Here is a 21,453-nt window from a genome sequence, read left to right as displayed (position 1 = left end):
AATATTCCATAAAACTAGAGAAACAGCAGTAAATATGTATATATTCATTCCAGGACCACACTATGAAATTGCCCGAAGCCTACAAACATCCTGTTCAGAGGAGGGACCAGGGCCTGAAGCCAGTGCATTTCATTGGTTGGTGCTGTATGAGGGGATGTGGTGGACACTAATGTGACCTTTTGATTGGGGCCCCATTAGGCTGGAGAACTGACTGGGAACAAACCGCAGGTTGCAGCAGGAGCAGGACCTAGTAGTGTTCTAGTACAGTAGTGTCCCACTCTGGGACAGCATCGGGGAGACAGGACCTAGTTACACCATCCAAGATGGTGTGAAGGGGCAGAAAATCCTCAACCAGGAATGTAGGCTGATGACAAATAGTGGGGGGGAAACACTGCTAATGATAAAATTTGGTTTAAGAGAGTCCCAAGAGGAAATCTCAGAAGAAGAAAATATTTCTGTAAAACAATTAGAACCCCTGAAGAAAAAAAATGAATTAGATATAAGGACTGTAAGAATGAATCTAAGAAAGTTAGCTGAAATGAAGTAGAGAATGGGTAACACTCCTGGAGAAGGGGTTGAAAACAGGTGAGAAACATTACCCAAGTCGTGGACTCTGAAAAATGGCATGGAACAAACAACTCCAAGATAAATAAATAAGTAAATATATGTATATATAGCTGAAAAATAGAAACGAGGTATTTTTTTTAATGACCTAGAAAATAAGAGAATTTAAAAATCTGAACTCTGCAGGAGGAATTGTAGGAAGATGGTTGCAGACTAGGACCCAGAGGAGCCCAGATCCCTTGCAAAACACCACAGTAAAATTTTAAAATGCACCGTTAACTGGGAAAATATGGCAAATCACTTACAGACTCCTCCACTCAGCCTAGGGGTGCACAGAAGGACTGCTGGAATCTTGCAGGAGCACTGAAGTAGACAAGGGATATTAAAATGTCTGCACAAAGCCTCAGGGCAACTGGAGAGGCCCAGATCTATCTGGCAGGAAAAAAGGCCAACCACCCAGGTTGACCCCAAAACTGGGTGAAGAAAGTCCAGTAATATTGGGGAAGAACTGAAGTCAGAGGCTAATGCAAGTATCTCCCCTAGGGCCCTGTGGCAAGGAGGCTGTAGGCAGATTCCAGATCAATAGCAACCCCGGAGTCCTTTGAAGGAAGAGCCTAATCTTGGCCTTCCCATGCCATTCAGGAATTAAGGAAAAGTGCCCAGCACAAGCATGTATCCTCTTATGCCTCTCCCACCCTGTCCATCCCTGCCCCCCCACCCCCCAAGACCAAAAACTATGAGGAAATACCTTGTGCACTGAGACATGTCCATAGGGTAAACCGTGAGGAAGAGCGATCCTACAGGACAACCAAAGCATGGAGAAAAAAACATCCTGGCTATAAAGATTCCCAAAAATACCTGGGAAAAAATTAAACACAAGACATAAAATGGATGAGCTAGGGAAGAAAGAATGGCAAGGAAATCTCTCATCTCAGAATAGACAGTAGAAAACTACTGAAGAACTGAATGCCCAGAAAATTAGAATGGGCCAAACAAAATTATTCAATGAAATGTGGTGTGTGTATGTTTAAAGCTGACCTCCAAAACAGGTAAGGAAAAAGGTGATATAAGGATTATCCAACTATCTGAAAATTGTGACCCATCCTCAGGTAGGTATCTCCCCACTACCTCCCTCCCAAAATAACCTAGAATACTACATTTCAAGAAATGAAAACTGCCTAGAATTCTTTGAACCTGAGAACAAAGTAAAAGTGGAGGAAATGGGTGAATACTTAACAGGTATGAAATAATTTAATCCATTAACAGAAGAAACTAACAAAACATAACCAAACTGCCAAAGGGAGGGGAAAAAACTCAAGAACCAGATGGTTTTACAAGTGAATTCTATCAAACATTCAAAGAACAATTCCAGGTTTACATGAATTGTTGGCAGTAATAAGAAAATTCTAATCTCCATAGTACAAGTATAATCATGATACCTAACCAGAGAGAAAACAAAAGAAAATTTTAGATCAATATCCATGATGGGTAGAGCCAAGATAGCAGAGTAGAAGCAGTAACTTGCTTGAGCTTGCCCCCAAACCTCTCCAAATACCTGTAAAAAAATGGCTCTAAACAAATTTTAAAGCAGCAGAACCCATAAAAAGAGTGAAACAAATTTCCAGACCAAGACAACCTAGATGGTTGATTGGAAGGGTATATTGTGCTGGGCAGGGCTGGAGCAGCCCTCAGAGGACTGAATCCGCGGGCAGCTGTGACAGTTTCCAGCCTTCTCAACCCATGAATGGCAAAGACAACTTAGGTCAGTAAGAAAAGTCTGTGACTGTGGTAAGAGAAGCTTGGTCCCAGTCCCTGTGCACAGCCTTGGGGCTGCAGCTGCTTCTGGAGCTTCTGGCCCACAGACTGAGGGGGAATCCAGTGGCTGATCAAAGGGGGATTGCAGGGATCTCTTTGCTGGTGTATGATTCTCTTGCTTTGCCCATGTTTGAACCTGAGTCACAGTTCTGGTTGGCGATCCTGGGATGAGGAGGAGTGTTGGCATGGTAGAGCTTGTAGGGGTGGTGTAAAGGATATCCTCCTCACAGTTCAAGGCAGAAAGTGCTTGTGGTTATTCAGACCAGAGGAAATGAGTAAACAGCTCACCCTTTATCATACCACCTTGGAAGAACTGAAAATTTACAGGTCCCTAGAAGTATCTCTGAAAACAGCTACACAAAACCCCCGAAGCCTGGGACAGTACATTCTCCACACTGGAAGCAGAACTCTACCTTAATAGAGTTTGTAACTCAAGTAATTGGCTGGGATCATGAGCAAATGTCGCAAAAAAAAGTCTGACTATAGAATCTTTCTTTGGTGAGAAAGAAGATCAAAACATACAACCAGAAGACTAAACAAAGTCAAAGCTCCTACAACCAAAGCCTCCAAGAAAAATATGAATTGGTCCCAGGCCATGGAAGAACTCAAAAAGGATTTTGAGAAGCAGAGGAAAAACTGGGAAGAGAAATGAGAGTGATACAAGAATCATGAAAAACAAGTTAACAGCTTGCTAAAGGAGACCCAAAAAAATACTGAAGAAAATAACACCTTAAAAAATAGCCTAACCCAAATGGCAAAAGAAGTCCAAAAAGCCAATGAGAAGAATGCCTTAAAAAGCGAAATAGGCCAAATGGAAAAGGAAGTCAAAAAACTTGAAGAAAATACTTCTTTAAAAATTAGAATGGAGCAATTGGAAGCTAATGACTTTATGAGAAATCAAGACATAGTAAAACAAAATGAAAAGAATGAAAAAATAGAAAACAGTATTAAATATCTCACTGGAAAAATAACTGACCTGGAAAATAGATCCAGGAGAGAGAATTTAAAAATTATTGGACTATCTGAAAGCCATGATCAAAGAAGGAGCCTGGACATCATCTTTCAAGAAACTATCAAGGAAAACTGCCCTGATATTCTAGAATCAGACAGTAAAATAGAAATGGAAAGAATCCACTGAGGTACTGATCACCTCCTGAAAGAGATCCCCAAAGGAAAACCCTTAGGAATATTGTAGCCAAATTCCAGGGTTCCCAGATCAAGGAGAAAGTATTGCAAGCAGCCAGAAAGAAAATTCAAGTATCGTGGAAACACAATCAGGATAACCCAAGATTTAGTAGCTTCTATATTAAGGGACCAGAGGGCTTGGAACATGATATTCCGGAGGTCAGAGGAGATAGGATTACAGCTAAGAATCATGTACCCAGCAAAATTGAGTCTAATCCTTCAGGGGAAAAAAAAATGGACATTCAGTGAAATAGAGCACTTTCAAGCATTCTTGATGAAAAGACCAGAGTTGCAGAAAATTTGATTTTCAAATATAAGACTCAGAAACATGAAGAGGTAAACAGGAAAGAGAAATCATAAGGGATTTATTAAGGTTGAACTGTTTACATTCCTACATGGAAAGATGATATTTGTAACTAATGAGACCTTTGTCAGTATTAGGGTAGTTGGAAGGGAAAAATTATATGAATGTGTATATAGATACAGATGGATAGGGGGCACAGGGTGAGTTGAAGATGAAGGGGTGATATCTGGAGAATAAAATTAAGGGGTGAGAGGATTATACTGGGAGAAGGAGAAAGGGAGAGGTAAAATGTGGTGAATTACCTCACGTAAAACAGACAAAAGGCTTTTACAGTGGAGGGAAAGTGGGGGAAGGTGAGAGAGAATGAGTGAATCTTAATCTCATAGATTTGGCTTAAGGAAGGAATAACAATTAGGTATGGAAATTTATCCTAACCTACAGGAAGATAGGAGGGGAAGGGGACAAGAGAGCAGGGGGATGATAGAGGGGAGGGATAATTGGAAGCAAACACTTTTAAGGAGGGACAGGGTAAACGTTAAAAAAAATTGTTTTGACATGCAACTGGGAAATAAGATATACAGGAAATGGAGTATAGAAATCTGTCCTACCCTACAGGAAAATTGAAGGGGAAGGGTATAAATGGGGGAGAGATAGAAGGGAGGGCAGATTAGGGGAAGGGGTATTCAGAATGCATGCCATCTTGGGGTGGAGGGAGGGACAAGATGAGGAGAAAATTTGGAACTCAAAATCTTGTGGAAGTGAATGTTGAAAACTAAAATTAATTTTAAAAAAACAGAGTAACCCAAATGGCAAAAGAGGTCCAAAAAGCCAGTGAGGAGAAGAATGCCTTACAAAGCAGAATTGGCCAAATTGAAAAGAAAGTCCAAAAGCTTGAAGAAGAAAATACTTTAAAATTAGAATGGAGCAAATAGAAGCTAGTGACTTTATAAGAAATCAAGACATTGTAAAACAAAATGAAAAGAATGAAAAAAATAGAAGACAATGTGAAATATCACATTGGAAAAACAACTAACCTGGAAAATAGATCCAGGAGAGAGAATTTTTTTTAATTTTATTAATTTATTTTGATTTATCAACAATCACTTCCATATGCTTTTGAGTTGAAAATTTGTCTCCCCCTTCCTCCCTCCCACCCCAAGAAGGCACACAATCTGATATAGGCTTTATATTTACATACCCATTAAACATATTTTTACATTAGTGAAGTTGTAAGTAAAAATTAAAACCAATAGGAGGAACCATCAGAAAGATGAAACAAAACTCAACAGAAGGTAAAAATAAATGATAGCGATTTGACTTCCATATTTCTTTCTTTGGATGTGGACAGCATTTTCCATCCCGAGGCCTCTGGAGATGTCTTAGATCCTCATAATGCTGAGAAGGGTTCAGTTTAACAATCTTAGTCATTGTATAACGTGGCTGTTATTGTGTACAAAGTCCTCTTGGTTCTGCTCACTTCACTCAGCATCAGACCATATAAGTCTTCCCAGGTTTTTCTGAAGTCAGCCTGTTCATCATTTCTTATAGAACAATAATATTCCATTACATTCATATACCACAACTTGCTCAGCCATTCCCCAATTGATGGGCATCCTCTCAATTCCCAATTCTTTGCCACCACAAAAAGAGCTGCTATGAATATTTTTGTACCTGTGGGTCCTTTTCCCATTTGTTTGATCTCTTTGGGATATAGCCCTAGAAGTGCTATTGCTGGATCAAAGGGTATGCACATTTTTGTAGCCCTTTGGGCATAGTTCCAAATTGTTCCAGGAGAGAGAATTTTAAAATTACTGGACTACCTGAAAGCCATGATCAAAAAAAAAGAGCCTAGACATCATCTTTCAAGATATTATCAAGGAAAACTGCCCTGATATTCTAGAACCAGAGGGTAAAATAGAAATTGAAAGAATCCACTGATCACCTCCTGAAAGAGATTCCCAAAGGAAAACTCCTAGGAATGTTGTAGCCAAATTCCAGAGTTCCCAGGTCAAGGCAATTGGGGTTAAGTCCAGGGTCACACAGCTAGTGTCAGGTGTTTGGTCTGAGGCTGGATTTGAACTCAGGTCCTCCTGACTTCAGGGCTGATGCTGTATCCACTGCGCCACCTAGTTGCCCCTATTTAGCAACTTTTAAATAAAGAATATAATTTATGCAATACCAAAAAAAAATCCATGAGGAATGTTAATACAAAAATTTTAAATCAAATATTAGCAAACAGGCTACAAAATAGGAAGATTACAAACTATGATCTTGTTGGGTTTATATTAGGAATGCAGGGTTGTATTTCATAAAGAAGACTGAAAAGACTTTCAAACTTTTCATAGGTTCAAAAGGTCTTAATACTTATTAAAGCTTAAAACTATGCTGACTTTCCAATGCTGCATGATGAATCATGTTAATACAAATAAAACTATGTGATTATATCACTGGATGCAGAAAAGGCTTTAGTCAAATCCAAAACACATTTTTGCTAAAGACAGTAGAAAGCATAGTAATAAATGGACCTTTCCTTAATATAGTAAATCGTAGAAGCAAATATTAGAGCCACCTGGATGGCCCAGTGGATACAGCACTGGGCTTGGAGTCAGGAAGACATGAGTTCAAATCCAGCCTCAGACACTTACTAGATGTGTGACCCTGGGCAAGTCACTTAACCTGTGTTTGCTTTAATCCACAGGAGAAGGAAATGGCAAAGCACTCCAGTATCTTTGTCAAGAAAACGTCATTGACAGTATTGGTGTGCAGTGGTCCATGGGGTCATGAAGAGTTGGAGGTGACTCAAAAACAAGCAAACACATGCAATGTAGAAAATTTAGAGGTTTTTCCAATAAAATCAGAAGTAAAGCAAAGATGTCCAAAACCTCTACTACTTCACATAATCCTAGAAATGCTCACTATATTAATAATACAAGAGAGAAATCAAGGGAATAAGTACACAGGCAAAGAGGAAACAAAATAGGCACTTATTTAGAATTTTAGATTATTTAGAAAACTAAAGAGGTAACAAAAAATAAATTGAAACAATTTATTCAGCAAAGCTGCTGGATGTAAAATAAATCCATATAAATCATAAGCATTTCTGTATGTTACCAGCAACCCCGTGGGAAAAGCTAGAGAGAAATCCATTCAAAATAGGGATAGAAGCAGAATTAAGATAGCAGGATGAAGCCTCCTCCCCTTTCCCTCTCCTGCCACCAACACACCCTTTCTCAAAGATCTAGAAAACTCAGTAGCCTGAATTCTGATCAGGACAGCCAAAAAAGGAGTCACAGTGAGTCATTTTTCTAGCCAGAGTGGCTTAAGGAAATGGAAAGGTCGACAGATGGGGAATAGGTCTGGCTGGGAGCACTTGAGTCATGGAGGGACATGAGGGCTGAGTTTGCACCCTACAATTCTTAAAGGAAAAGTAAAATGAGTTACAGGAAGAAATAGTACAGGTACAGCTATAATAGTGGAGAACCTCATATATCTTCCTTAACCAAAATAAAGAAGAAATTAAGAATATGAATAGAATTTTTGAAAAGTTAGATATGTTAGACTTTGGAAATGGGAATAGAAAGGAATATGCCTATTTCTTCGCTATGTATGGCACCTTCACAAAAATTGACCATGTATTAGGGCATAAAAACCTTACAAATGCAGAAAAGCAGACATGTTAAATGCATCTTTTTCTGACCATAATGCAATAAGAATTACATTCAATAAAGGGCCTTTGAAGCAGAGATTAAAAACTAATTGGAAACTAACTTAATTCTAAAGAATAGACGGGTCAAAGGGCAAAATATTTTTTAAAAAAAACTTCATTAAAGATAATGACCACAAAGATGACATACCAAAATTTGTGGGATGCAGCCAAAGTAGTACTTAGGAGAAAATGTATCTCTCATTAATAAAAGAAAAAGAACAGGTCAACAAGCAACTAGAAAAAAAAACAACCTAGAAAACAACAAATTAACACCCCCCCAATTAAATACTAAAATAGATATTTAGAAATAAAAAATCAAATCAAAACTGAAAGTAAAATTTAAAAATCATTGAAGTAATAAAATCAGAAGCTTTTTTAAAAAGAAAACTAGAAATAAACTATTAGCTAATTTGATTTAAAAAAACAAAATTACCAGTATCAAAAAGTGAATTGACCACCAATCAATAAAAGTAATTATTAGTAGCTATTACACCAAACAATATGCCAATAAAACTGACAATCTAAATGAAATAGAAGAATATTTACAAAAATAAATATTGCCCAGATTAATAGAACAGGAATACTTAAATACCCTTAAGAGAGAAAGAGAAATTGAACCAGCTGTAACTCACAAAGGGGGAAAAAAAACCCAGGACCAGATGAATTTACAAGTCAGTTCTACCAAACATTTAAAGAACAATTAATTCCAATGTAACTTAAGCTGTTCAAAAAAATAAGTAATGAGATCCTGCCAAATTCCTTCTATAATATGAATATGATTGACACCTAAGACAGGAAGAGTCAAAATAGAGAAAGAAAACTAAACCAGTTTCTCTAATAAATATTGATGCAAAATTTTTTTAAAATAAAATATCAGCAAGGAGGCTACAGCAATATATCACAATGGTCATATACAATGCCCAAGCTTGATTAATACCATGAATGCAGGGCTGGTTCAATATTAAGAAAACCATAAACATAATTGACCCTATTAATTTTTTTAAATTACATTTTTATTCCAGTTTCAGAAAAAGCTTTTGATAGGGACAACTAGGTGGCTCAGTGGATAGAGCACCAGCCTTGAAGTCAGGAAGAGCCGAGTTCAAATCCGGCCTCAGACCAAACACTTGACACTAGCTGTGTGACCCTGGGCAAGTCACTTAACCCCAATTGCCTAAAAAAAATTTTAAAAAAAGCTTTTGACAGTGCTGTAAAACAACAACAAAAAATAATACTGGGAAAGCATAGGAAGAAATAAAGTTTTTCTTGAAATAATGAGTAGTATTATCTAAAACCAAGAACAAAAGTCTATAATCAGGATAAACTAGAAGTCTCTCCAGTAAGGTCTAGGATATAGCAAGGATGTTTATCATTACTACTACTATTCAATATTGTACTAAAAATGCTAGCTATAGCAGTATGACAAAAAGAAATTGAAGGAATAAGCACAGGCAAATAAATTCTTGCTTTATGCAAATGATGGTTTACTTAGAAAACCCTAGAATCAACTAAAAAAGTAATTGAAACAACATCATCAAAGTTCCAAGATATAAAATAAACCCCTATAAAATTGTTAGTATCCATACATCAACAAAACCCAACAAAAAGAGATTGAGAAATTCCATTCAAAATAACTACAGACAGTATAAAATACTTGGGAATCTACCTGCTGAGATACACACAGGAACTATATGAACGCAATTCCAAAAGACCACACACACACACACACACACATACACGACATTGAATTACTGGAGAAATAGTACTTGTTCATGGGTAGGCTGAGCCAATGTAATAAAAATAACAATAAGTTAAATTAATTACTTATTCAGTATCACAGCAATCAAACTACCAGCAAAGTACTTTACAGAGCTAGAAAAAAATAACACAATTCATCTGGAGAAATAAAAGGTCCAGGGGGCAGCTAGGTGGCACAGTGGATAGAGCACTGGCCCTGAAGTCAGGAGGACCTGAGTTCAAATCCAGCCTCAGACCAAACACTTGACACTAGCTGTGAGACCCTGGGCAAGTCACTTAACCCCAATTGCCTTAAAAAAGAAAAAAAAGAAAAGGTCCAGAATATAAAGAGGAACAATGAAAAAAATGAGAAGTAAGGGAGACTAGCAGTATCAAATCTCAAACCATGCACTATAAAGCTCCGATCATCAAAACAATTTAGTATTACATAAGAAATAAATTGATCAGAGGAACAGATTAAGTACATGATATACAGAAGCAAATGAGCACAGTAAACCAGTGTTTGATAAAGTCAAATATCTCAATGATAAGAGCAAGAACTCTCTATTCAACAAAAACTATTGGGAAAACTGGAAAGGTCTGGCAAAAACTAGATGTAGACCAACATTTTACACAATATACTAAGATAACCTCAAAACCAGGATGTGAATTTTTTTTTTTGGCTAGCCAATAGGGTTAAGTGACTTGCCCAGGGTCACACAGCTAGTAAGTGTTAGGTGTCTGAAACTGGATTTGAACTCGGGTCCTCCTGAATCTAGGGCCAGTGCTCAATCCACTGTGCCACCTAGCTGCCCCCAAGGATGTGATTTAGACATAAAAAATGATATAGGTAAATTAGTGGAGCATGGAGGAAATGACTTGTTTGATCTATGAGCAGGGGAAGAATTTATAACCAAACAAGATATAGAGAGGTTCACAATAAGTGAAAAGGATACTTTTGATTACATAAAATTAAAGTTTTTGCACAAACAAAACCAATGCAGCTGAAATTAGAAGAAAAGCAGGAAACCGGGGGAGGGAATCTTTGTAGTATATTTGTCTGATAAAGATTTCATTTCTAAGACACATAGGGGACTGAGCCAAATGCACAAGAATAAGAACCATTCCCCAATTCCTAAATGGTGAAAGGATATGACTAGGCAATTTTCAGAGGAAGAAATCCAAGCTATCAATAGTCATATGAAAAAAAATGCTCTAACTCACTAATAATCAGAGAAATACAAATTAAAACAACCTTGGGGTACCATCTCATACTCAGCAGATTGACTAAGATGATTTTAAAAAAAAGGAAAATGACAAATGTTGGCAGGGCTGATGAAAAATTGTTGATGGAGTTGTGAGCTAGTCCTATTGTTCTGGAAAGCAATTTGAAACCATTCCCCAAAACTATGCACTCCTTTTGATACAGCAATATTGCTTCTAGATCTATACCTCAAAAAGATTAAAGAAAAAGAAAAAGGACCCATATAACCAAAAATATTTGTAGTAGCAATTTTTGTGGCAGCAAAGAATTGGAAACTGAGGGAATGCCCATCAACTGGGCAATGGCTGAATAAGTTATGGTACATAAATGTGATGAAATGCTATTGTGCTTTAAGAAATAAGGGGATGCTTTCAGAAAAACTTGGGAAGACTTGTATGAACTGGTACAAAGTGAAGGGAGCAGAACCAGGAGAATAGTTTATACAATAATAGTATATTGTAAAGATAATCAACTTTGAAATACTTAGTAACTCTGGTAACACAATTAACACAATGACCAACCACAATTTCAAAAAAATTATGAAAAATGCTATACACTTCCATATTGAGAGCTGATATTCTTCTCACTTGCTTTCTCCGCTTTCTCCCTTCATTTCTTTCTTTACATAGTTAATGTGGGAATTTGTTTTGTATGAATAGATAGATACATATAAATATGTATGTGTGTACATAGATGTATTTGTGTGTGTATATATATATATATTTGTAATGGATTTTATTTTTCTTGCCTTCTCAATGAGAGAAGGGAGGTGGAAGGAAAAAATTCAGAATCGAAAATGATATGAAATTGAATTTTTAAAAAAGTAATGATAGAAGGTATAAAATATTTGGGAGTATATCTTCCAAGTTACGCCCAGAACCCAGAACTATATGAATCCAACTATAAAACACTTTGCAGAAATACACATACCTAAATAATTGGAGAAAACAATTGCTCAAATGTAGGTAAAGCCAATATAATAAAAATTATTTTACTTATTTGATAAATTAATGTATTATTTAGTACCAAACTACCAAGAATCATTTTATAGAGCTAGAAAAAAAAATTATACAGAGAAACAAATTGTCAAGAAACCCAAGGTAATAATGAAGAAGGAAATCTATTAGGACCAGATCTGTATTACAGAGCAGTAATTATTAAAATATTTTATTTTAGTTAAAAAATAAGTTGATCTGTGAAAAAGGAAAAGGATCTATATGTTCTAAAATATTTATAGCAGCTCTGTGGTGGCAAGGAATTGGAAATTGAGAAGATTCCCATCAATTGGGAATGAATTAGTTGTGGTATATGATTGTGATGGAATACCACTGTGCTGTAAGAAATGATGAGCAGGCTGATTTTAGGAAAACATGGAAAGACTTGCATGAAATAATGAAGAGTGAAATGAGGAAAACCAGAACTTTGTATACACTAATAGCAATATTGTTTAAAGAGTAAATGTGAATGAATAAGCTATTCTGAGTTATATTAATATACATAGGACCTATGAAGGAAGATACTATCTACCACCAGAGAAATAACTGATATATGGAACTATGTATTGTATAATTTCACATATATCTGTGTCAAATGCTGACCTTTTCTAGTGCAGGATTGACAGGGAGAGAGGGAAACAGCTTGGAACTTAAATGTAATAAAAAAAAAATAGGTTGCTCAGTGAAAGACAGTAGGTACAGAAGCAGATGAACACATGAGCAAAATATTTGGTAAACCCAAAGATCTCAGGTACTGGGATAAGGACTATTTGACAAAACTGTTGAAAAACCTAAAAAGTTAAGCAGAAATTAGATATTAACCAACATCTTACCCTGTACACCAAATGAAACTCTCAAATGGATATGAGATTTGATATCACAAGTGAATCAGGAGAGCAAGGAAGAAATTTTCTTTCATATCTTCAGAGAGAAGAAAAATTTAATTCATGACTAAATAAGTGATAGGGTCACAGAAGATAAAATGGACATTTTTTATTATGTGAAGTTGAAAAGGTTTTACACCAACAAAACTAATCTGGTTAAAATTAAGAGGAGAAACCAGGCAAGATAGTGTAGGAGGAAGCAATATAGCCCAGCCTTCCCCCACAACTACTCCATAAAATTTAGAAAATATACCAGATGGAGTTCTGATTGGGAAATCAGAGGGGGAAAAAAAATAACTTGATCATTTTTTCCAGTCTAGGTCAGCATAGGGAGACAGAGAGGTCTGTGGACACTAGGGGTGAGGTCTAGATGGGAGTATACCTCATGGACCTTTCTAGAGTAGGGACTGAATAAACCAGATCCCAGATGTGGCACAGAGGGGCTTAACCTTGTGCAAAGAGAAGCAACAGGTGCCAGCTGCTGCGCACACCCCAGAAGGGAGGGTACAGACTGAGGAAGGGACTTGTGCCTGGGGGTGGAGGCCCCAGGCAAAGAACCTAATTCCTTTCCCCTCCCCAAAGACTTGAGGGTGAGGACTGTGGGTATGGGAGAAGAGTGAAATGTGATATACTTGATCTTCTAGTCAGTGAGGGTCACAGTGGTCTGTGTTACATGTGCAGGGTCAGAAAGTACAATTACTAATATGCCAATTTACTCCTTCCACATGCAGAAGGTATAATTCTTCTTTCCCCTGCACTATCTCAGTCTTTGGGAAGGGGAAAGGGATTAGGTTCATAGTTTAGCCTGGTTCTCATGCAGCATAATCCCAGTTCCAAGTCCCAAACCATCCCTTTGAACTTGAATCTCAGGCCTGCAGGCTCCTCAGGGTTTCCACCCCTGATTGGTGGTTGCACCATCCTGCCTGTAATCCTGCACCAATGTTATCATGGTTTAAACTCCCCCATGTGGTAGAGATCCCCTCCAGCACCAGAAATTGAGGACAAACAACATCACAGGCCCATTTCTCAGAGTCAAGGTAAAAGAAAGGGAGTAGGGAAGGAAATCCTCTCCTCTCATCGGTTTAGTTGATGGCGTCCAGTCTAGGCACAACAGAAAGGAGCACAACCAGTAGAAAAGAGAGGGAAGGGTTCAGTCTTGCCACTTTTAAAGATGCAGGCAGCTAATCAAAGGAGGCCACCCCCGGCCAAGTGGTAGGGGACTGGGCTCCATGTCAGAACTGGGCATGTCCAGAAACCCAAGTAATGTATACAAAAGAGGAAAAAGGAGGAAGGGGAGCTGGTGACCCTTGAACCTCACTCCCATCTGAACTGGAGTCTTAAGCAAAACACTGTAAAGAGTTACCAAAAAATATTTATGGTAGCTATTTTTTGCAATGGCAAAGATTTGAAAAATGAGGTGGTGAATGGCTGAACAAATTATGGTTTACATATGTGATGGAATACTGTTGTGTTGTAAGAAATGATGGAGTGTTTTCAGAGAAAGCTGAGAAGACTTGAATGAACTGATTATCTTTACAATATACTGTTATTGTATAAACTGTTCTCCTGGTTCTGTTCCCTTCACTTTGCATCAGTTCATGCAAGTGAAGTAAGAGAATAATTTATACAAAAGCAACAATACTGGAAACACAGACAAACTCTTACAGATTTGGAAACTCTGGTTATTGCAATGACCAGCTATGATTCTAGAAGACTCATGATGAAACATGTTATTCACTTCCTGATAGGTGATGGACTCTGAAGTTCTACCTCTCAACTATTCAATCAACAAAGTTGACCAAAATGGAAAATGACCAATCTTGGAGGGGTACAAGAAAACAGACACCTTAATTCAGTGTTGGTGATGCTGGGAATTGGTTCAGCCATTCTGGAATACAATTTGGATTAAGAGATACTTATTTTTTTTCAATTAACAAAATTCTATTTTCTCTCCTTCTCCCCCTAACCACCCCCCCACTTTGGGAGGAAAAACAAACAAAAAACAAAGCCAGATAGTCAAGCAAAACTAATTCCTTCACTGGCCACGTCTAAAAAATATATGTCTTAATCTATATCCTGGACACATTACCTCTGAGAGGAGAGAGGTGATGTGTTTTATCACCAGTCTTCTGGAATCCTTCTTGATCATTATGTTAATCAAAATCCTTAAAACTTTTAGAATTTCTTGTTTTATAGTATAAATTATTCTGGTTTTGCTCACCTTATGTTCATAAAAGTTTTCCTAGGCTTCACTAAAACCAACTTCTCCATCTTTTTTTTTTTGAAAGAAGGAAACAAGCATTTTAAAGTGTCTACTATGTACCAGGCATTGTGCTAAGCATTTTACAAATATATTTCATTTTGATAATATAGCATAATAGTATTAATTACATTCATAATACCATAATTCTGTCATTTTCCCCAATTGATGGGTATCCCCTTAGTTTCTAGTTCTTTGCTACCACTGAAAAAGCTGCTATAAATATTTTTGTACATATGGGCCTTTTTCCTCTTTTGAAAAAAAATCTCTTAAAGATATAGGACTAGTAGTGGTACAGCTGGATCAAAGAGTATGCACAGTTTAATAACTTTTTTGACTTGGTTCAAAATTACTTTCCAGAATAGTTATATCATTTCACAGATCTACCAATAGTGCATTACTGTGCCCGTTTTCTTTAGTCCCTACAGTTTGTAATTTCTGGAAAGCAGTTTGTAATACTATGTACAAAGATTATCTACAAGAAATTAAGTGAGAGAGAAAATATGAAATAAAAGCTCTGGAGGAAAGAATTTGAAGAAGAAGAAATTATTTCAAAGAGAAAGTCATGAACCTTTTCCAAGGAACTCCCTGAAAACTAGAATGGACCAAAGAGAACTCAGTGACTCCAAGAGACAACAAGAAATGTTAGACAAAATCAAAAGTTTGAAAAAAATAGAAGGAAATGTGAGTTATCAGATATAAAAAACCGATTTGGAAAACATATCAAGGAGAGATAATTTAGAAACTGTTGGACTCCATAAAACCCATGATTTTGAGAGGGAAAAACCTGATGACTATTATTTCAAGAAATCATAAGTCAAAACTGCTCAGTTCTATTAGAACTACTTTAGGGAAAACTGCAAGAAGAATCCACCAATCACTTCCTAAAACAAAACAACGACAACAAAAAAACCTCAATAGGAAAAGTTCAAGGAATATCATAGCCAAAATCCAGAGCTTCTACATCAAAGAAAAAATCCTACAAATATACAGCAAAGAAGGAGTTCAAGTACCAAAGAACCACAATCAGGATCATACGGGATCTGCAACTTTCCACCATAAAAAAGAGGAATTTGGAATATAATATTTTAAAAGGCAGAAGATGTGTTTTTACTACCTAGAAATGGACCCTTAAATGAAATAGAGGATATTCAAGTATTTCATATGAAAAGGCCAGAACTGAAATACAAACACAAGAATCAAGAGAAACCTAGAAAGGTAAATTTATGTGAGCAACTGGACAGGATTGTATGATGATATAGTACTAACAGCCTAAAAGGAGGAGAAGAAAGAGAAATGTTCCTTTAGAACCTTAATGTCTTCAAAAGGTATTAAGGGAATTAAATAAGAAAAACAGGTTATGGGGTAAGTTAGTCATGTTCTTAGCGTTTTGTGGCAGGTGGACTCTGAAATGACTGAAGAAACAAAGGTTTGAACTTCCGAGCCTATCAGTTTATTAAATAATGCATGCCAATTGCATAACGAATCAGGACCAGGCTTCCTTAGCTTTGGTACTGTACCCTGAATACAGGAGGAGAGGGATTTTTACACATTAAAAACAACCAAATAAGACCAATTAATTAAAAGAAAACAATTAACAAGGTAAAAACCAGGATACAAGATTAAGTAATATGATTTCTAATTGGAGTAAAGATTAAGGAGTTTTCAAGCTGGGAAGGGGAAAGTAAGTGCAATTCCCTAAAGTCAGAAAAAAGGGGTCCCACTCCTCCTGAAGTGTTCATATTCAATCAAAGAAACATGGAAACAATAACTAATTGACCAGTACAGGGCCAGTTTTTAGATAAAACATATGAATTGCTTGAGATGCATAAGTATGAGAAAACTCCATGCATCGATCTTTGGATTTGACTGGGTTTCTGGTCAGCATAACCTAGGTCCTTAGTTAAATGTCTCTAAGCAACAAGTAAAAGTGGTCCAGCTTTCCAGCCATGTGGGGCTAGATTCAAACAATGTAATAAAGTTTTCTCACAATTCCCATAATTGAATGAAGTTTTCTCACAAAATAGAAATTGGACTAGACCCATAATTTAACAGAAAGGGAACTAAGCCAGGTCCAGAATTGAGTCACAAGATGGAGTCAGTTTGGTTCAGTAAATTCCCACAATTCCCTTAGTTTCAAGAAGGGAAAGAAAAAGGAGAGTAAAAGGAGACACACACTAGTACAGAAACGAGCAAGAAGGGAGTAGACCTTGCTATTTCTCATAAAGGGGAGCATAAGATGACAAGTATACAAACATGGAGGAAGCAATAAGGGAGAGCTAGCATCAAATGAATCTCACTTGTCTGAAATAGGCAAAACACACACAGAGATTGGTGCAAAAATACATTAAACTCAATAAGGAAACTTACTGATTCTAAAGAGAGGATTAAAAGTAAAAAAAAAGAAAAGAAAAAACTGGAAACTCATTTGGCTAATGGCTGAACAAACTGGGCTGTGTGATTATAATGGAGAATTATTGTACCATAAGAGACAGCTTAAGAGAATCCTGAGAAGTATGAACTTATACAGAAGAAAGTGAACAGAATCAGGAGAAGAATTTATATGACAGTATTATAAAGAAAAACAACTTTGACAGACTTAAGACCTTTGATAAAAAGCAATGACCAACCTAGAGTACCTATGATGAAGCATGTTATACACCAATAATGTCGTGTAATTTTATTTTTTTTGGCAATCAGGGTTAAGTGACTTGCCCAGAGTCACAGGGCTAGTGTCAGGTGTTTGGTCTGAGGCAGAATTTGAACTCAGGTCCTCCTGACTTCAGGGCTGGTGCCCTATCTGCTGTGCCACCTAGCTGCCCTGTGTAATTTTCTTTTTGTGCTTTTCTGTGTACATATAAATGTTCGATTTTGTGTGTGTTCAAGTTCAGAATAAACAAAAAATTTTAAAGCACATATTAGGGACAATGAGATAAAAGGCTCAGTGGAATCAACATGTGGCTTTCCTATGGTAATCAACGACTTTACACTCTCCCTGCTCATATATGGGCCTGAACCACACCTACCTACTGACTGTAGAGTCTCACAGGATAGAAAGAAAGCAAATACAATCTGTATATCTCTTGGCTTCAAGAGGAGTTAGAGAAAGCTTAGCATCTAGCCACAACTTCGGCCCAAAAGAACACTGAAATGAATGACAGTATGATGATTGAATCGTCAAGACTTTCAACTAGAAGATAATGTTCTGCTGAGAAGCCATGATATTCGTGGGATACACAAGTTAGCAATTTGATAGAAAGCTACTCTGTACCTAGGAGTGGAAAGACTGGTCATATTGCTTTGTGTACGAAATGGCCCTAGAGATTGGCAATGAACCTACAAAAGCAATCCACTGTAACCACTTATTGCCAATTGGTGAGTTATTTGGATTCTCTGAAAGGTAGACAAAAAAGTGATGGACACTCATTTCAGTGGATGCCACATGGAAGAGATGACCTTCTAGTCATAAAGGTCTGACTCAATGACCCAGAAAAACATTTCAAGTGAAGAATATTCTGTGAACTACACCCCTAAAATCCAATTTAAATGATAGAAAAGGTTTAAACTCAGAGGCAATAACTTTCCTATCTAGCACCCTAGCTATAGAGACGGCTCCGGTTTCTACATGCCCTGACAGAATGTAGTAACCCAGGTAGTCAGCTCAGACCCTCTATAAGTTCAGGTTTAGGAAAGCAGGACTATAGTCATGATGAGGATTTATGATTCAACCACACAATCAACATAGCCCAGGGGTACAGGTAGACATTGTTGTTCATCCTTCGTTTTGAACATGACCTGTGATATCACAGATGATGTCTTGATTTGGATGTGAATTAAAGTGAGGCAGAACTGTGCAATGTCATCAGCCTCTCTTATTCAGGCTCATTAGAAATCCAGTGGCAGGATAGAAGTCCAGATGACTGGCAATGGCCTGGGATGCAGTGGATGACTCTGGCACTCCACAGAGACTGCTTCAGCTGCCTTCATGGTTGTTTGAACAAATTGTTCTCATCTGCCCATTTTGCCAGGGCAAGTCTTCACCTGCTTGGGGTAGACATCTCCCTAGTTCACTGATGCCTGTGAGGTCACCTCCACCTGATGGACACTAAAGGTGGATGAGGAGCCCAGAAAAGGGCTCAGCAGCCCTCACACCAGAGGTGCTAGTCCAGAGATAAGGGCAGTTAGTTCAGTAGGATAGCTACAACTCTCTGACCAATGAGCAGGCTAACTATGATGCACCAGGTGAAAGAGACTGAAAGGGTACAACATATAGCCCCATGATAATAATGTTTATGCACACAGTGGGTACTTTGTATGTAATTTCATTGTAAATTCATTAATGTATATAATTTACTGCATATATTACATATGTTATTGTATTATTTTTCTTGTTTGTATTTATTTACTCTTGTATTAGTATCACGCATATATCATAGTTGCATTTGCCTAACTATTCAATTTTACCGTATGTTTATTTGCATGTTTCTTTTTCTTCACATTTTATTAATTTGTAGACCCTCCCCCCATGTCATTTTGCTTTAATTTTGTTGTTTGCATATTTGCTTGTGTCCTATAGATACTCATGTATTCCTGTGACACTGCATGTACTGTGTCCTATGCGTAATTTAAACCTGTAGTCAACGAAGCAGCTTGTTAAGTGATGTTTTGTATTGTGCAATGCCTACTGTGTGTTTTCGTTGGTGTGCGGTTGTTGTGAATAACATGCCGAGGTAATTACCTGGGATGCCAGTTTAATCATCCTTGTTCCATTAAGTGCTGATAGATATTTTATTTGATGCTTAGCTTTCTAACTCCAGAGGCCACGTACTCCAGAAGATTCTTGAAAGGGACTGCAGAATTCCAAACCCTGAGAAGAATGCAACCATCTAATCAGACTTCCAGGTAAGAAGTCTGAAATCTAACAGGAATTCGAGAAAAAGAAAGAGAACCTTTTCAGTTCTGAGTTGGTAGATTTTACGAAGCCGTGGTGGCGTTGCCCTGAACTGCCAAACTTAACTGAGTGGAAGCCGAGGGACTGAGGGGAGCCTGGATGAAGAAAACAAGCAGTCCCAGACAAGTCAGAGCACTGCCGGACTCACAAGGGCTACAGGTCCTGAGGCCCTCCCCTCTCCATCCAGGGAGCCCTCTGCTCTGGACCCTGTGTGCAGCTGAACCAAGTTCAGTCCGGGGGGACAGACACTGCTTCTAATAAGAAGACTCCCTTTTTCCCCAACGCTAGCCTACTAAAACCTCACCCTGGAACCCTAGAGGCCAACTATTAAAAATTAGGTTGACATCTAGGGTTTCACAAAAAAGGGAAACGTAATAGATCCTCAACATATAATGTGGATAAGGTGTGGAACAGGTCACTGTGCACACAGAAAAATAAGACAACAGACTCAAGCATGCAGTGACTGATCAGTTTAGCTACAATTATCTCCTGCGCAGCGTTTTCCTCACTCCTAATTTCCTCCCTCAGCTAATAAAGATTAAAGCAGAAGAAAGTTTTGGAAGATAAGACAATCAACCTCGTTTGAATAAACTAGAAATCAGTCACCCAACAAACTAGTCAGGAAGTGACATTCGAACTCAGGACCTCTTAGTTCCAAGCTATCGCTGTTTCCTCAGTACCACACTAATTCCCGTGCTACTCAGCCTTCCTGCCTGACTCCAGCCTTGTACAAGGACTTTCAATACAAATATAAATTTGCTTTTCAGCTAGCCTCGTATGCTCTGGAGTATCACTAAAACACCCCATTTAAGAAACTCCGGGAAATCCAGCTGCTGGCGCATCTTGACTGTGAGTCACCCCATCAATACCTCTCGCCCTCCTCTCGTCCCTTCTCTCGTTGCACTCCCAGAAGGCGATGTCATAGCTGGATCTCATCATAGCTACTCTTTATGAGTCTTTCCTGCCATCTTTCCTAAAAATATCTCTACCTCACATCCAATCTAACCTCAAAACTAATCACACCCCTAATAGCCCCCTCCAAAAAATTAATAAAAACTAACAAGAGTAGGCAGATCTCGAAAGGGACTGGCAGGATGGCGTCTCGGACAGCTATCAACGGGGCTATGCGGAACACGCTCTTCCCCTCTACACCCCGAAAATCAGGCGCTTAACCTTTTTTGTTCTAACAGAAACCGACACAGTATGAATTAGGCTGGAGCCTCCCTTTTCTTGAGCAGGAGGAAAAAAAAAAGGCTTTCGGGCCGTCACGAACAGGATTCGAACCTGTGCGGGGAAACCCCATTGGATTTCGAGTCCAACGCCTTAACCACTCGGCCACCGTGACTCCCAGGCTCTACCTGTGCCGCGCGCTTATAGGAAGGGTCCCGAACAGCGCGGAAGGAGTTACAAACCTAAACAGAAAATTTCTTTCTCTAATTCTCAGTGTAGAGACACCCCTTCACCCACCATTCTCCGTGGTTCCTCACCAAAGTTTGGGAGAGAAGGCTTAGAATCCCCTCAGGAAAGGGCCAGGCCCCAGGTCAGCCCGAAGTGGGGCGGCGTCGAAGGGAAAGCGGGTCCGAGGGGGCGGGGAGAACTGTGAGGGTTCCGGGGGGAGCGAACGTCACTGGGAGAGAGGGGCAGCGGTGTGAAGGGGCTGGAACACCCGTGGGGGGCTTCCCGAGAAGGGAGAACCGCTTTCTCCTCATGGAAGAGCTTCGACCCCTCCCACTCCTCAGTGACCTTCGACGCTCTCCCCTGCCCCTCAAGGACCTCCTCAGTCACTTC

At 38.3% G+C, this 21,453-nt stretch overlaps 1 long non-coding RNA gene and 1 other non-coding gene across 3 annotated transcripts in view; both read right to left on the bottom strand.

Moving 5' to 3' along the window:
- LOC110210926 (uncharacterized) overlaps positions 1 to 21,409 on the bottom strand; it is a 26,065-nt gene extending 4,656 nt beyond the window's left edge. Inside the window, exons 1-3 of one of the 2 annotated variants that reach the window (XR_002325222.2) lie at positions 21,153 to 21,409; positions 19,453 to 19,581; positions 1,313 to 1,422 (exon numbers count right to left, since the gene is read on the bottom strand). This is a non-coding gene — a long non-coding RNA (uncharacterized LOC110210926). The remainder of the gene's footprint in view (positions 1 to 1,312; positions 1,423 to 19,452; positions 19,582 to 21,152) is intronic. The other variant, XR_002325220.2, reaches the window with a different exon arrangement.
- TRNAS-CGA (transfer RNA serine (anticodon CGA)) lies at positions 20,929 to 21,010 on the bottom strand. Its single transcript has one exon. It is a non-coding gene; the product is annotated as a tRNA-Ser (tRNA).
- Positions 21,410 to 21,453: the final 44 nt, after the last annotated feature.

This window comes from Phascolarctos cinereus, unplaced genomic scaffold, assembly GCF_003287225.1.
Source record: "Phascolarctos cinereus isolate Bilbo 61053 unplaced genomic scaffold, phaCin_HiC Scaffold_1;HRSCAF=81, whole genome shotgun sequence".
Taxonomy (NCBI): Eukaryota; Metazoa; Chordata; class Mammalia; order Diprotodontia; family Phascolarctidae; genus Phascolarctos; species Phascolarctos cinereus.
The sequence above is the reverse complement of the archived record's forward strand: the minus strand, read 5'-3'. Positions and strand labels throughout refer to the sequence as shown.